Raw genomic sequence first — 16,521 nt, 5'->3', positions numbered from 1 at the left:
CTGCTGCATCCATTTTCAATAAGCTACCACTCGAATTCAAAAATTGCAAGGCATCCCGGTTACGCTCAATAGTGTTCACGTCCGGGGAATTTGGTGGCCAGCGGAAGTGTTTAAACTCAGAAGAGTGCTTGTTTAAACTCAGAAGTGTGCTCCTGGAGCCACTCTATAGAAATTCTGGACATGTGGGGTGTCGCATTGTCCTGCTGGAATTGCCAAAGTCCGTCGGAATGCACAATGGACATGAATGGATGCAGGTGATCAGACAGGATGAATACGTACCTGTCAGCTGCCAGTATCGTATCTAGACGTATCAGGGGTCCCATATCACTCCAACTGCACACGCCTCACACCATCACAGAGCCTTCACTAGCTTGAACAGTCTCCTGCTGACATGCAGGGACCATGGGTTCATCACATTGTCTCCATACCCGCACACGACCATCCGCTCGGTACAGTTTGAAACGAGACTCGTCTTACCAGGCAAAATGTTTCCAGTCATTAACAGTCCAATGTCAGTGTTGACGGGCCCAGGCAAGGCGTAAAGCTCTATGTCGTGCAGTCATCAAGGGTAATCGTGTGCGCCTTCGGCTCCGGTAGCCCATGTCGGCGATGTTTCGTTGAATAGTTTGCACTTTGACACTTGTTGATGGCCCAGCACTGAAATCTGCAGCGATTCTCTTCTTTCGTCACTGGTCACGTTCTTGCAGAATATTTTTCTGGCAGCAGTGATGGTGAAGATTTGATGTTTTACCGTATTTCTGATATTCACTTTATCGCTACCTCGGAGAGACTGTGTCCCATTGCTAGTGTGCCGACTATAACACCACTTTCAGACTCATTTAAATCTTGATAATATGCCATTGTAACAGCAGTAACCGATCTAACAACTGCGCCAGACACTTCTTGTTTTATATAGGCGTTGCCGACCGCAGCGCCGAATTCTGCATGTTTACACATCTCTGTATTTGAATATATTTGAATACGCATGCCTACACGAGTTTCTTTGGCGCTTCAGTGTATATATACATATATATCAATATACAGGGCGTCCCATTTATCTTGACTACCATAAATAACTGTTTTTCCAGATGCAAATTACAAAATTTTTCAAGCAAATGTTCCTTGTCCCGCAGGGGGACATCAATCAGCGTGATTTCCTCCGTTGTAGCTTTGTTTTTGCCAATCTGCGTGTGGAAGGTGGATTCTTTCCAGGATATCGCTCTCTGCGCAGTTCCGCTGCCTCCGTAGCATTTCGCCTACCTTCAACAACAACAACAACAACAACAACAACAATAAAAGAAACGTTACGTCGATGCAGTTTGTAGGAAGGACAGTCTTTACTGTATGCCTACTCTACACAACAGTATTTAAAAGGACTAAACTACTGTACTAAATGTACCCGTACATAAGAGAACAGTATTGCAATTACTGTTCTGCTAACTTACATTCCCCATAGATCAGTAGCATTTCTACCTTCTCTTTGTTGGTGTACATTATACTCACACAACTCTTCATCTGACGATGGTTGACGGAATGGCGGGTGTGCGTTCTACTTATGTTAATATTTGTCCTCTGTCAACGTCAGCACGTGGATGTGTTCCATTACCCCGAGTAACTGCTATAAGAGCTGGGAGTGTCAACGTCAGTGTTGTGTTACGTAATTAATAACGTTGTGTTTCAGTGAATAGTACACTGTGATACATTTTTGAATAGGTCTTTAGGAGAGGAAATGAATTATTGGAAAAAAATACAGGGTGCCGTTTAAAAAAGTCATACTGCTGTTCATATCTTTTTAAAAAACAAAGCTACAATGAAGGCAATCGTGGTGATTGATGTCCCCCTGATGGCTAAAGAACATTTGCTTGAAACATTCTGATTCTGTAATTTTCATCTGGACTAACAGTATATATATATATATATATATATATATATATATATATATATATATATATATCATAGAAATAAATCTACTGTTTCGTAGCACATTACACCAGATATCTGTTGTCACTGGTTTCCCCCTAAGTAACTTTCCATAGGATTTACATTCTTATATTACCTGCGCATTTAATTTATTTTCCTCTAGTTATTACTTTATACAGAGTTCCTTTCACCAAAGTCACTCAGTTCGTTAATTCGTAACAAATATAAAAAGTTTTGTAACAAATAGGGGACGCAATGTAGACAACTTTAATGATTCAGCCTGTGAACATATGTACATGATTTAAAAGAAATAAATGGCTCAGCTACACTGGGGTACTGAACTATATTCCATGGCGACAGGTGAAAATTGTCCATTTCTCCTAAGCCATTTATGTGTAGATCCAGCCGAAGTCTTATAAATAGAGACTGTTGTATCAGAGACTTCCGACTGAATTGGCACTACAAACGTATAATAATATATGTGCTCCTTGACGGTGATTATACCTTCGCTGCGGATGTACACTAAGTCCGAACTCTCGCGGAAGTGAGGTAAAGCTACGAGCAATGAGGATAATGCGTAGTTGTGAATTAGACTTAGACAGGAAGCTCTCGGGATAGCTGAAGCTGTTAAATGGATTATTCGCATAAAGGGGAGATCCGGCACAAATTTTCGCTTGTCACCATCAAATTTAATTCTGTGGCCAATTGCGGCTGATGTCGCATTTCTGTTGCATCATAGATGGTGTTTTTTGTGTCAGTCGTCCGACAGAACAGTCATCACGCATATAATAATATACGTGCACCTCGGCGGTAATCAAAGCTTCAGTGCGGATGCACACTATGTGCGAACACTTCAGTGCTGATGCACACTATGTGCGAAAACTTGAGCCAACAGAGGATAATCAGTGGTGGACGATTCTTGTGTAGAGTGCGAGGAGTTGAGAATTTTTAATAGCTGAAGTCGTATCCAGATTAGAGTCCTCGTCCACCACAAACTTTCACTTGTCGTCAGTGAATTTAAATCAGTGCCCCGTTTGGCTGGTGTCCGTATTTCTCTTAAATGAAATACACGTACACACACACACACACACACACACACACACACACACACACACACACGCACGCACGCATGAGCGCGCGCACCTATCACAAATGGTGTGTGTTGTTCTGTTGTGTCAGACATAGCCGAAAGAAATGGTACCACACAAATAATACGTATGTTAGTTTAGTGCAATAATAATTTTCGTGTGACTGCAGACTACGTTATAATTCTAGCGTGAATGCGGTAGACCTGTGAGCATTGAGGATAATGGACGGCGGACGGTACATGTGTACTGTGTGACCAGTTCAGAATTTGGGTTGGAAGGAAAGCTTGTCCAGATAGCCGAAGCGGTTAAGGTGACCTCTTACGTAACATCAGGGTTGATGTCCCGGTCCGGCAGAAAATTTGACTTGTGACCACTGAATTTAATTCATCGCTAATTGAGATTGAGGTCTGCATTTAACTTGAATATGTACATCATACTTAAATTAGTCCATTGAATCATGTACATCATACTTAAATTTGTCCGTTTAAAATGCACTCAACAGGACTGCAGTTAACTCGAAAGCATCGAACACGTTAGCCCTCATCAACTGGGATTGACTGAAGTGAGACCGCCGGCCAGTGTGGCGGAGTGGTTCTAGGCGCTTCAGTCTGGAACCGCATGACCGCTACGGTCGCAGGTTCGAATCTTGCCTCGGGCATGGATGTGTGTGCTGTCCTTAGGTCAGTTAGGTTTAAGTAGTTCTAAGTTCTAGGGGACTGATGACCTCCGATGTTAAGTCCCATAGTGCTCCGAGCCATTTGAAGTGAGACCCATCCGATACCTATATGTTTTCACATTCATTACACCAATGAGGCAACTTGACGGTTCTGAATAAGATAATGAACTCTGACTGCTTTGCGAGCGCTGTGTAAGTCTGGTCTGGCTGTGGGGCTGCCATCTGTGAGCATCCAAACGTGCGTGTGTTTTTTCATCAGGGATGTTTCTCGAAGTCGGAATTCCTCCGGTTGGTGGCAATGTGGACTCACCTTTCTCCCATTTATCTCTGCTGCATCGTACACCTCATGTGGGGTACATTGCCAAAGAACTTCGCAGCACTGGGCTAAGAGAAGGCAGGATTATCAGTCACTGGCGAAACTGTTAAGAGGCATTTCTAAGCGCTTTAACCTCCTGACCTATCTGGAATGAGCCACGTCCGCTGAGACTCTACCTGCCTTTATCATCATCATCATCATCATCTTGGACAGATTCCAGCCACTGGATGGGTCTGTCGGGAAGACAAGCCTCTCCATCGTGTTCTGTCTTTCCACCATTCCCCCTCTTCCACCTTCGTCCAGTTCTCTCCTCTTCTCGTCACACATTCCTTCACTCCCTTCACCCATCTATCTCTTGGTCTTCCCCTGGGCCTCTTCCCCTCCAGTTGCAGATCAAACATCCTCATTGGAATTCTTCCCTCATCCATTCTCTTCATGTGTCCATACCACTGCAGTCTTGATTTTTCTATCCTGTCCTGTACTGGTTCCTCCTTTAGTCTTTCCCTCACATACACATTTCGCAATCTGTCTCGTCTTGTTACACTCAACCTGCTCCTCTGGAACTTCATTTCACTAGCTTGTATTCTACTTTTGTCGCTTTTGTGCATTACCCATGTCTCACTTCCGTATGCCAATATGGGGACAAAGTAGGTTCGGTATATAATTCCCTTGGATTTATGTGGCACCTCCTTGCTCCAAATAAGCCCCCTAATGCATTTGAAGAACTGTCCTGCTTTTCTGCACCTTTCATTTATTTCCATTGCGTTTCCCCCCTTACTTTCAATCACGCTTCCCAGGTACTTGAAGTTCTCTACCACTTGTAGTTTTTCCCCTCCACAAGTTATATCCACATTTGGCCTATTCTTCTTCCTTGGTTGTGACAAATATTTCACTTTTCTTTGCAGAGAAATGCATTTCATATTGTGCTGCCGTTGCCTCCCATACATCTAACTGCTCTTGCACCTCCTTCTCGCAATTTCCCCATAACATCAGGTCATCGGCAAAAAGCACTGCTTTCATTTTATGATCTCCAATTGCATCTGATACTTGCTGTAGGATTTCATCCATAACAATAATAAACAATAAAGGCGAAAGTGCACTTTCCTGTCGCAGCCCATTTTCCAGCTTGAACCATGCAGTACGTTCCCTCCGCACTTTCACACAACTCTCACTTCCCTCATACATTTTTCTGACTTTTCGTGTTATCTCTTCATCTATCCCTTTTGCGTTCAGCACATCCCAGAGCTTGTCCCTATAGATACTGTCATACGCCTTCTCAATATCTAAAAAGGCCATGATTAAGTCCTTCCCGTACTCATAGTGCCTTTCCTGCAGTTGCCTTACCGCAAATATGAGGTCTGTTGTTGATCTTCCCGGTCTGAAACCATACTGCTCCTCTTGCAGTCTTCTTTCAATACTGCTTCTTATTCTCTTCTCCAGGATCCTTTCATAGATTTTTCCACAGTGGCATAGCAGGGTGATTCTTCTGTAGTTCTCACATCTCCTTTTATCCCCTTTCTTGAAGATCGGGACTATAATTCCTTTCTTCCAATCCTCAGGAATTCTGTTCTCCTTCCACACCACCCTCAGCACGCTGTATAGCCACTGGGTTCCTACTTCTCCTGCTGCTCGTATCATATCCACTGTTACTTCGTCCCAACCTGGTGCCTTGCCCCCTTTCATCCTCTTTATGGCTTCTTCCACTTCATTCCAAGTTAGATCATCAATTTCCCCACTATTATAATCGTCTGCTGCCTTAGGCTCTCCATCGCTGTTAGTTACCTGCTTGATGGCATTCAACAGATCTTCAAAGTACTCCTTCCAAATCTTTTTGAGCTCATGCATTTCCTCCACAACTCTTCCATTATTATCCATGATCCTCAGGCACTCGCTTCTGTCGTTCCTCTTATTTCTTACCATGGTGTAAAGTACTTTTTTGTTCCCTTCACTGTCCTCTTCTAACATTCTTGTCCATTTTTCCATCCACTTCTTCTTCTCCGCCCTTACTATGGTCTGTGCCGCTTTCTTGCTTCCCTTATATTTTAGCCTAGCTTCCTCTGTTCGGGTCTGGAACCATTCTCTGAAGGCTTTGTTCTTTCGAAGTACTGCCTCTTTACATATGTTGTTCCACCATGGGGTTTCCTTACTTCTCCTCTTTGTGCTAGTTCTTCCGCACACAGTCTCAGCTGCCTCAACTAGAGCCCTCTTAAAATCTCCCCATTCTTCTTCCACTGTTCTCTGTTCTTCCTTTGGCAGCTTCTTCCTGATCAGTGTCTGGTACTGGGTCCTCCGTTCATCCTCTTTCAGCAGCCATGTCTTCAACCTTTTCTCCTGTATGTCTGTTGCCCTCCTATCTTTTTTCTCTCTCAGGGTGGCTACCAACAGCCGATGGTCACTGTCTAAGGCCTCAGATGGAATGACCTTAACATCTGTGAGGCTGCTCATCATCTGCCTATCCACTAGTACATAGTCTACTACTGAAGTTTGGGACCAGTCTCCACTGTACCAAGTTATTTTGTGGCTACTTCTCTTCTTGTACCAGGAATTTGCGATTGCCAGCCCATTCCTCTTGCAGAATTCCAGCAACAATTTTCCTTCTCTATTTCGGTTCCCCCAGCCCTCTGGTCCCATTATCTCCTCGAATCCTTTCCTGTCTGTGCCAATATGTGCATTGAGGTCCCCTATTATAATCTGATTACCTCCATTTAGCTGCTTTTGCATGTCATCTTCAAATTCCTCCTTCTCCTTTTTTGTACACCCCACCTGTGGGGCATATGCTTGGATGATTTCAATGCTTTTTCCTTTCACTCGTACTCTGGCTTTTATCATTCGATCATTGATACCTTCCACCTCCTCCTGCAGACCCTCTCTGACCACTATTGCCACTCCATTTCTTCCCCTCTCATTCCCTATCCAGTACGGTTTACATCCTTTACTTAGTGGTTTTTCACCAACTCCTCTCCACCTAGTCTCATCAAGTCCCAAGATTTCCAATTTCCTCCTTTCCATCATTTCTACAATTTCTTCTAACTTTCCAGTTAGAGTCCTTACGTTTAAGGTGCCCAGTCGTAAACCATCTCGTAATCCTTTTCCATTGCTTGGTCGGTTTCCTTTAAATCCGTTCCGTGATCCGAGGAATGTTCCCTTTTTGAAAGCAGTTGATTTATCCACTACTGGCTTGCTAGGCCTATCGCAGCTTCACCAGAGCCCCGTTAGCCGTCACGTTTCAGGGTTCCCATAGGGCCTTCCCAGCTACCGTAGCGGTCCTGGGGCACACGAAGTCCCCGCTGTACATCGCCCCTATAGGCAGTCCCCTACTTTGCGCCGTTGCCCATCTCCCACGACTTGGACGAGGGGTTGAACTTACGGGAGACACCTGCCTTTATCCAGTTCAGTAAACGTAATACAAAAAATGTACACCCAAGCGCCAAAGAAACTGGTATAGGCATGCGTATTCAAATACAGAGATATGTAAACAGACAGAATATGGCGCTGCGGTCGGCAAAGCTTACATAAGACAAAAAGTGTCTGGCGCAGTTATTAGATCGATTACTGCTGCTGCAGTGGCAGGTTACCAAGATTTAAGCTAGTTTGAACGTGATCTTATGATCTGCGCACGAGGTAGCGATGAAGTGGTGATTTTCCCGTACGACCATTTCACGAGTGTACCGTGTATATCAGGAATTCGGTCAAACATCTAATCTCCGACATCGCTGCGACCGGAAAAATGTACTGCAATAACGGGACTACCGACGAATGAAGAGAACCGTTCAATGTGACACAAGTGTAGCCCTTCAGCAGATTTTAATGCTGGGCATGCGAAGTATTCACCGAAACATCGTCAATATGTTTTCGGAGCCGAAGGCCTTGATGACTGAACCACAAAAATCGTTAAGCCTCGCCTGGGCTCTTCAACACCGATATTTGACTGTTGATGCCGGCCGGAGTGACCGAGCGGTTCTAGGCGCTAAAGACTGGAACCGCGGGACCGCAACGGTCGCAGGTTCGAATCCTGCCTCGGGCATGGATGTGTGTGATGTCCTTAGGTTAGTTAGGTGTAAGTAGTTCTAAGTTCTAGGGGACTGATGACCTCAGCAGTTAAGTCCCATAATGCTCAGAGCCATTTGAACCTTTTTTTTTTTACTGTTGATGATTGGAAACATGTTGCCTAGTCGGACGAGTCTCGTCTGAAATTGTATCGAGCGGGTATGGAGACAACCACATGAGTCCATGGACCCTGCGTGTCAAAAGGGGATTGTTCAAGTTGGTGGAGGCTCTGTAAAGTGTGAGACATGTGCAGTTGGAGTGATATGGGACCACTGATGAGTTTAGACACGACACTGACAGGTGACACGTACGTAAGCATCCTGTCTGATCACCTGAATCCATTCATGTGAATTGTGCATTCCGACGGACTTGGGCAATTCCAGGAGGACAATGTGACACCCCACACGTCTAGAATTGGTACAAAGTCGCTGCAGGAACATTCTTCCGAGTTTAAACACTTCCGCTGCCCATCAAACTCCCCTACATGAACGTTACTGAGCATATATGAACGCCTTGCAACGTGCTGTTCAGAATAGATCTCCACGCGCTCGTACTCCTACGGATTTATGGACAGCCCTGCAGGATTAATGGTGTCACTTCCCTAAAACACTACTTCAGCCATTAGTCGAGTCCATGCCACGTCGTGTTGCGACACTTTTGAGTGCTCGCGGGGGCCCTACACGATATTAGGCAGTTGTAGAACTTTGTTTGACTCGGTGAGTGTATATACCATAACGTATGTGAAATAATATGTGGGAATTGTAGACAATGAATGAAGGACTTTCTTTTATGAATTTCAAACGATACGAAGTCACCGAGACGAAGAGGTAATAAAAAAATGGCTCTGAGCACTATGCGACTCAACTGCTGAGGTCATCAGTCGCCTAGAACTTAGAACTAATTAAACCTAACTAACCTAAGGACAGCACACAACACCCAGCCATCACGAGGCAGAGAAAATCCCTGACCCCGCCGGGAATCGAACCCGGGAACCCGGGCGTGGGAAGCGAGAACGCTACCGCACGACCACGAGATGCGGGCGAAGAGGTAATATTTGGTCGTCAGATAACGTAGGAGAATATGTTTTAGCAGCATGAGTCCGTATCGCTGACCGAGCGAGGTGGCGCAGTGGTTAGCATATTGGACTCGCATTCGGGAGGACGACGGTTCAATCCCGCGTCAGGCCATCCTGATTTAGGTTTTCCGTGATTTCCCTAAATCTTCCCAGGCAAATGCCGGGATGGTTCCTTTGAAAGGGCACGGCCGACTTCCTTCCCCGTCCTTCCCTCATCCGATGAGACCGATGACCTCGCAGTTTGGTCTCTTCCACCAAACAACCCAACCCCAACCCGTATCGCTGAAGATCGCAATACATAGAAAAATCTATGGCAAATCTTTCATCAAATTTGGATAGTATTTGGCTGATGATGATCGTAAGTTCGTAAATATTATAGACTTAAGAAATACTCATAATGGAAATATATTTTTGAAAATATTTTAGATCCATGAGGAAACCATAATTTTTGGTTTTCACTTCCTTTAAGCTTCTATATTAACGTCTCCCACGCTGGGGGCTCAGAAATAGTGTTATAAGGCATAAGCAAAGAATTCACTTGGTTTCACTCTCAGTAGAGTAGTTGATACTATTATTCTTACAACTTCAGAAGCTATGAAAACTTTAACAGGATTGATATTATTATTACACAATTCAGAAGCTACGAAAACATTTAGTTGCTTATTTTACAGAGCTTTGCGAAGTGTCTTGACTTAGTATTTAAGTTTGATGGATTCTAATGGATATGATTTTATGTATTCTCTGAAGTTGCTGGAGAAGTGTTGTCTAGGCCGTGAGACAGGTTTACATGCTTGAGAGTTGCTGGTACTCGGCGCACTTTCCGTTATATGCGGCAGGAAGAGTGTGTCACGTACAAAGAAGATTCAAGGCCTTCATTTATGATATCATGTCTGGCTTTCGTGTAAACTGTATATTTCTGTGTATTCTCTCCACTTCGCTGAGGTTTTATCTAAGATTCTACCAACATATATTCCCCAAACCTATAGAAGGTTTTTGGTTTCTACTCTTCCTAGTTTATTGATAACCAAGTCTCATAAGTGCTGATTACGATAGGAGCTTTACGTATATGTAGCTTTATATTCCTTAAAAATGTTTGCTTTCTATTATGTTCACGGACACTTAATACTATGAATTTGCTTTTTGTATTCTAAATTTTATTTATAATCATATTTTTCTCTGAAGTTGAATCCGTTGTAGGGCAGTACACTTATGGACGTCGCTGATTTTTGTCTGCGCTAATTTTTAAGGCCTGTTCAACATCAGTTGACGACGAGACCACGAAATATTTGGTTTTATCGGAACTGACTCCAAATCCTGTTTCATGTAAGCTATCGTGAAGTACTGGGGTACGTGAATTAAATTATTGTTCACTAAAATTATCAAATCTGAATAGGCAATAATGTTGAGGATGTATCCTAGTTTTGTTCAGAAGTTAGACGATATCATGTTATTGATAACTTGTTCCATAACTGAGTCGAAAAACGCAATTTATGTAGCATCTTCTCGTGTGATTCCAGAGATAAGACTAATCACTTTCCGATACTATTCTGTACTTAATAAATCTAAAGTAGGAGTTTTGATTGCACAAGCTGTGTTAATTTTGCTGAGTTGCTAAATTATTTCAGTGTCGGTAGATAGTTCATATTAACACAATCAACTGATTTCTTAAGATATCACTTCGTTATGTCTAACTTTCCCTCTTCTATATACAGAAGTACGTCGCTTGCACCAATTCGTGAGGGAGTAATACCTGATTATGCTGCTTGTTGCTATCTCACGCTCGTTTCCTAGAAAAAAAATTATGCGAAGTTCTCCGTGGCATCGTAATTAGAAGCGAAAATTCTTGGCAGCTATTCTTTTCCTACTGTATCTCAACGCTGCGTTGTTTTTCGACGACGTAGAGACCGTTGTTGTGGTATTTGTGTTCCCAGCGGGAACGGGATGTATGTATATTTAGGGTGACAGAAGCACCGTGACATTATGGGCTAGTAAAAAGTAGAGTGAAATGTCTGACGAATTTAAAACAATGCACAGCCGTAAAGTGTTTTGTTTATGAAAGAAGGTACGGCTTTAACCAACATTCAGGAATGGGCGCGCTCCACGATGACTTACAAAGGCACGTGGAAGTCTTTCTAGACGGAATCCAGAACGGGATAGTACCTGCTTACCCACAGCAAACAGGAAAGTTTGCAGGCTGGAGTTCATTTAGTAGTAGCAAATTATCAGATGTGTATGTAAATGGCATTGGCCTGTTGAAGGAACAAATGCGAAATTCGGCTGAAAATGCGTTAGGAGAAATAAAAAAAGAACGAAAATTAAATAGAGTTGGCCAGAATCTTAAGCACTGTTCTGCCACGCTCAGTAACGGAATAATAGGAGCTAAGGGATTTTAGGAAACAGGTGTTGCTGTATTTTTGTCACATATGTACCGAGCTTTGTGTTAACAATGCACTGTCAATCCACAGTACAGTTTATGGGCAATCAACTTAAAAAGAGTTCAGATCACCGCACTTTAAACTGGCTCAGCCCATCACAGTAATCTGATCAAAATATTAACTGTGCTGTATCTAACCTGCAAGAAAAAACAATAGAATGAAGATTACTCAGGAAAATATTAGTTAAGAACATAATGTTTTTACAATTCTTACTACCGTTTTTATTGTTATTATTATTATTTACGAACTTATCAGTAAAGATAGAATAATAATAACTAGTATCGCCCATGGTAGAAATTCGACCATTTGTGTTTATAATGTGACGAAAAACCATATTTTATATAATTAATTAGTTTGTAATAAAATGGCGTGTATTTAAAGTGATACACTCCATGTAAAACAGTGTCTGAAATTTTAGCTTCAGAACTGACCATAGCAAATGCTGCACTGTATCTACAAATATTGTTGAAGTAATTCTTTGGTTTCTCTTCAATTATTCTTTAACATTTTCAGTGGGAAGATACGCCATCCGTTGATTTAAAATGTATGTGGATACAAATTCCACGCCAAGATCGCAAATTTTCTTTACTGATTACCGCGTTCGGCACATTACTGAGTCATCTTCACACGTGAAAATTCAGAAAATTGCATATAAAAGGTGAAAAAAACACATTCAATACTTGAATTTCTATTACGTAACGTATACCAGTCTGAAACGTTGCTCAGCGTGTGACGCTCATTAGTCATCGCCGTACTTTTTATTTTTTCTTATAGTTAAGTCGTCGAATTGTTAGATAATTTGAACCTGGTCTTTGTTACAGTGCGCTGGATATAAACAAATATTAACGACGCCATATTAACTTTTCCGTTACGGCAACACAATGTCGATGCAATTGTAACACGTAAAGTAACCTCAGATGCCAAATGTTTAGCTTTAAAAAATCCGCACTGTAAATTCGTCAGTCTGCAGTTATCACTTCCAAAATTATTTGGATTTACTTTCTGTGCACAATTAAATGTATGTTTCAAAACAACAATAGAATTATCATTGTGTCCTATGCTTTACTTAAGCAAGAAACTGTGTCATTGTAGTTCTTCGTCTTTCAGTTCGAGCCGTTAGTGTTCTTTTCGGAGGAATATCTAAAAACGGATATAGGTTTCGTATAATAAGGGAAGCTGTTGCTATTCAAAACGAAGAAATTCAGAACTAAGAACTTACTTCATATTTTGTGGTGATGGAAGCAAGTGAATACAAAGCTAGATATGTTTCCTCTTAGACAAATGAATGACAAAAAATAACGCCAATGGACAATGTTATGTACAGTCAATGTTGCCTACCGAGGTTATCGTTACTATGATGTTTTAGTTTCCACTGCTGACAACTTCAACATCGCAGCAGTTGCGGCATTGTTGCTGCCCGGAATGTGTGTGTTACTGCAAATCAACGATCTACAACATTTAAATATTAACATCCTCAAAATGCGATTTCACGAAACGTTGAAAAAAATGTTCAGATGTGTGTGAAATCTTATAGGACTTAACTGCTAAGGTCATCAGTCTCTAAGCTTACACACTACTCAACCTAAATTATCCTAAGGACAAACACACACACCCATGCCCGAGGGAGGACTCGAACCTCCCCCGGGACCAGCCGAAACGTTGATTTCCTGAGGCATTTCTACCATAGCATCTTGTCGGTACGCGGAGTATAGGTTGGTAGTAGTGTGAGATATTAAGGATTCTCTTTTGTGCACATCTATCGCAAAGTATCTTGCGAATTAAGTAAGTTCCATTGACCTCTGTATAATAAATACTAAAAATCGATACTTCAGTTTTCGATGCTCATGCATTAATGTTATATTATGAAGCACCGAATCTGGAGACAGACTGCCAAGCGGGACCGTCGGACCGCCATGTCATGGCGTCACTGCATGCATAATGTAAGGCTGGGGATCAGCTCAGCCTCTTTCTGCTGTTGTCCATTTAGCAGACCTGGTGGTCTGTAGTACTCGTACTCGGTGAAGTAGCTCGTCAATTTGCATGACGAAGCAAACCGCCCCTCTTTCCAGTCCTCCCAAAAAGCAAAAATTTCTATAGTATCGGGAATCGAACCTGGGTCCTTTCAGGGGCAATCAGCGACGCTGACCACTCAACTACAGAGGCAGATTGTTAATAAGAGCGTACTTAGTATTTTTTTCTCTCTTCCCAAGTTCTCTTCGTGTGTTCCATGTCAAGATTATTTGGTTGTTCTGTTCATATAAAACCTATATTTCCTTTCTTCTTTTTACAAATGTTTAAATGTTTGGTACGCTGTTTCTGTAACTTACTGTGTAAAATATAAATAAAAAAATACGTCAGGTGCGAATAGGAAATGTGCTGAGTCCAAACTTAATTACCCATATAGACAAGTCATCCATCCCGAATGTAGAGAATCCCGACGATTTTTGCATGTTATCGACTTGCAGGATATCGTCCCAGGCATTCCAGGACTATCGAATGGCTCTGAGCACTATGGGACTCAACTGCTGAGGTAATTAGTCCCCTAGAACTTTGAACTAGTTAAACCTAACTAACCTAAGGACATCACACACAGGATTCGAACCTGCGACCGTAGCGGTATCGCGGTTCCAGACTGCAGTGTCCAGGACTTTCGAGAATGTTTTAATTTCATGTTTGAAGTTGAATAAAAAATTACAAAACAAATATCTTTTCGTGTGATATAATTAAGATTCACAAATTTCCGATTCTTTTCATTTACTTGTACTGCAAAATCTTTTTTCTTGCAAAAGTTCATGGTTCTACTCCAAGAAGTAGTACCCTATAAGTTTTAGATATTGAGTTTCCAAGTATTAGAATGTGTGACGTAAATGGCCGAATCTTTTAACTGCATTGACTTAGATGCTTCACATTTTTACACCACCAAAAGTCTATGGACTTCAGTATGTGACATAAATTTCAACTTGATACGTCCACCCGTTCATGAGGAAAAGGGTTTTGAACAGTCGGACAGACAGACGGAGAGACAAACAAGAAAATGGTCTTATAAGGATTCCGTTTTTACCGATTGAGTTATGGAACTCTAAAAACCACAACCTCAGCAGTCACTATAACCAGATTTTTTATTTACGATGGGTTTCAGAGACTTTACTCCATCATCATGTGGAAGATCACCTAATCGTCTGATTTTCCACCTAATGATGGCCCAAAACCCTCTTATCATGTTCGCCTTCAAAAAATTCGTGTATTACTCTCAGACGGGAGGATATTAACGTGTGGTCGTAGACTACCGGGCCTACAGCACGTGAATTCACGATAACAAAGTAACTCCTCCGTAGAGGTCGCATTAGAACATGCTGTGATAATCACCACTGAAGCGCAGACATGGAGTGGCTCCAATTTCTTTCAAAGGTCACCGGTAGTTATTTGCTGATACGAGCAAGATACATTCCTGCAGTTGTCCAGTACATTTGAACATAGTAGTGGTAGAAGAGTCTTCTTTTTGTCTCAAACAAGTGGTGAAGCTGATGTCGTTTCGAGTGTTTCTGGCGACAACGACCTAATCCGGCCAGCCAACTTCCTGACCTGCACCCGCAGCCGCGCCGAGGACTAGACAATGGAGCGGAGTGCGCTGTACCATATGGAGTCTGCAAGAGGAGTCGGTCTGAATTGTTTCGCGATTAGTGGGGCGGGCCATCTGAGGCTGCAATTACGCTCTGGAACACTGAGCAGCGGTGCGACACGCCCAGTGGGCCCCGACTGCCATTAAGCCTGTGGAAGAGACCCTACAGCTCCCGGCCAAAGCAAGCTGTTCGATGAAGCTGCGCGGCGGACTACCCCTAATTACCCTTCCCGCCTCTGTTTACTTCTTTCTCCTGTAAGCTTCCCTCCTCCTACGAGCTTATCTTGATTTCATTGTGAACAAAGCCCCACTCTCAAATTTACTACGCCAAATGAAAGGCTCGGTCTACAATTTATCCACCTTCTGTAATCCATCAAACATAAACGAGCATCGACATTCACGTTCATATACTTGCCACGCTGTACATATCAAATGTATCCATACATATTGCAGATACATTACTGGCCATTAAAATTGCTACACCAAGAAGAAATGCAGATGATAAACGGGCATTCATTGGACAAATATATAATACTAGAACTGACATGTGATTACAATTTCACGCAGTTTGGGTGCAAAGATCCTGAGAAATCAGTACCTAGAACAACCACCTCTGGCCGTAATAACGGCCTCGAAACGCCTGGGCATTGAGTCAAACAGAGCTTGGATGGCGTGTACAGGTACAGCTGCCCATGCAGCTTCAACACGATACCACAGTTCATCAAGAGTAGTGACTGGCGTATTGTGACAAGCCAGATGCTCGGCCACCATTGACCAGACGTTTTCAATTGATGAGAGATCTGGAGAATGTGCTGGCCAGGGCAGCAGTCGAACATTTTCTGTATCCAGAAAGGCCCACACAGGACCTGCAACACGTGGTCGTGCATTATACTGCTGAAATGTAGGGTTTCACAGGGATCGAATGAAGGGTAGAGCCACGGGTCGTAACACATCTGAAATGTAACGTCCTGTGTTCAAAGTGCCGTCAATGCGAACAAGAGGTGAACGAGACGTGTAACCAATGGCACCCCATACCATCATGCCTGGTGATACACCAGTATGGCGATGACGAATACACGCTTCCAATATGCGTTCACCGCGATGCCGCCAAACACGGATGCGACCATCATGATGCTGTAAACAGAACCTGGATTCAACCGAAAAAATGACGTTTTGCCATTCGTGCACCCAGGTTCGTCGTTGAGTACACCATGGAGGCGCTCCTGTCTGTGTCGCAGCGTCAAGGATAACCACAGCCATGGTCTCCGAGCTGATAGTCTATGCGGCTGCAAACGTCGTCGAACTGTTCGTGCAGATGGTTGTTGCCTTGCAAACGTCCCCATCT

Source organism: Schistocerca americana, chromosome 2, assembly GCF_021461395.2.
Source record: "Schistocerca americana isolate TAMUIC-IGC-003095 chromosome 2, iqSchAmer2.1, whole genome shotgun sequence".
In the NCBI taxonomy this organism is placed as follows: Eukaryota; Metazoa; Arthropoda; class Insecta; order Orthoptera; family Acrididae; genus Schistocerca; species Schistocerca americana.
This window is presented reverse-complemented; position numbering follows the sequence as displayed.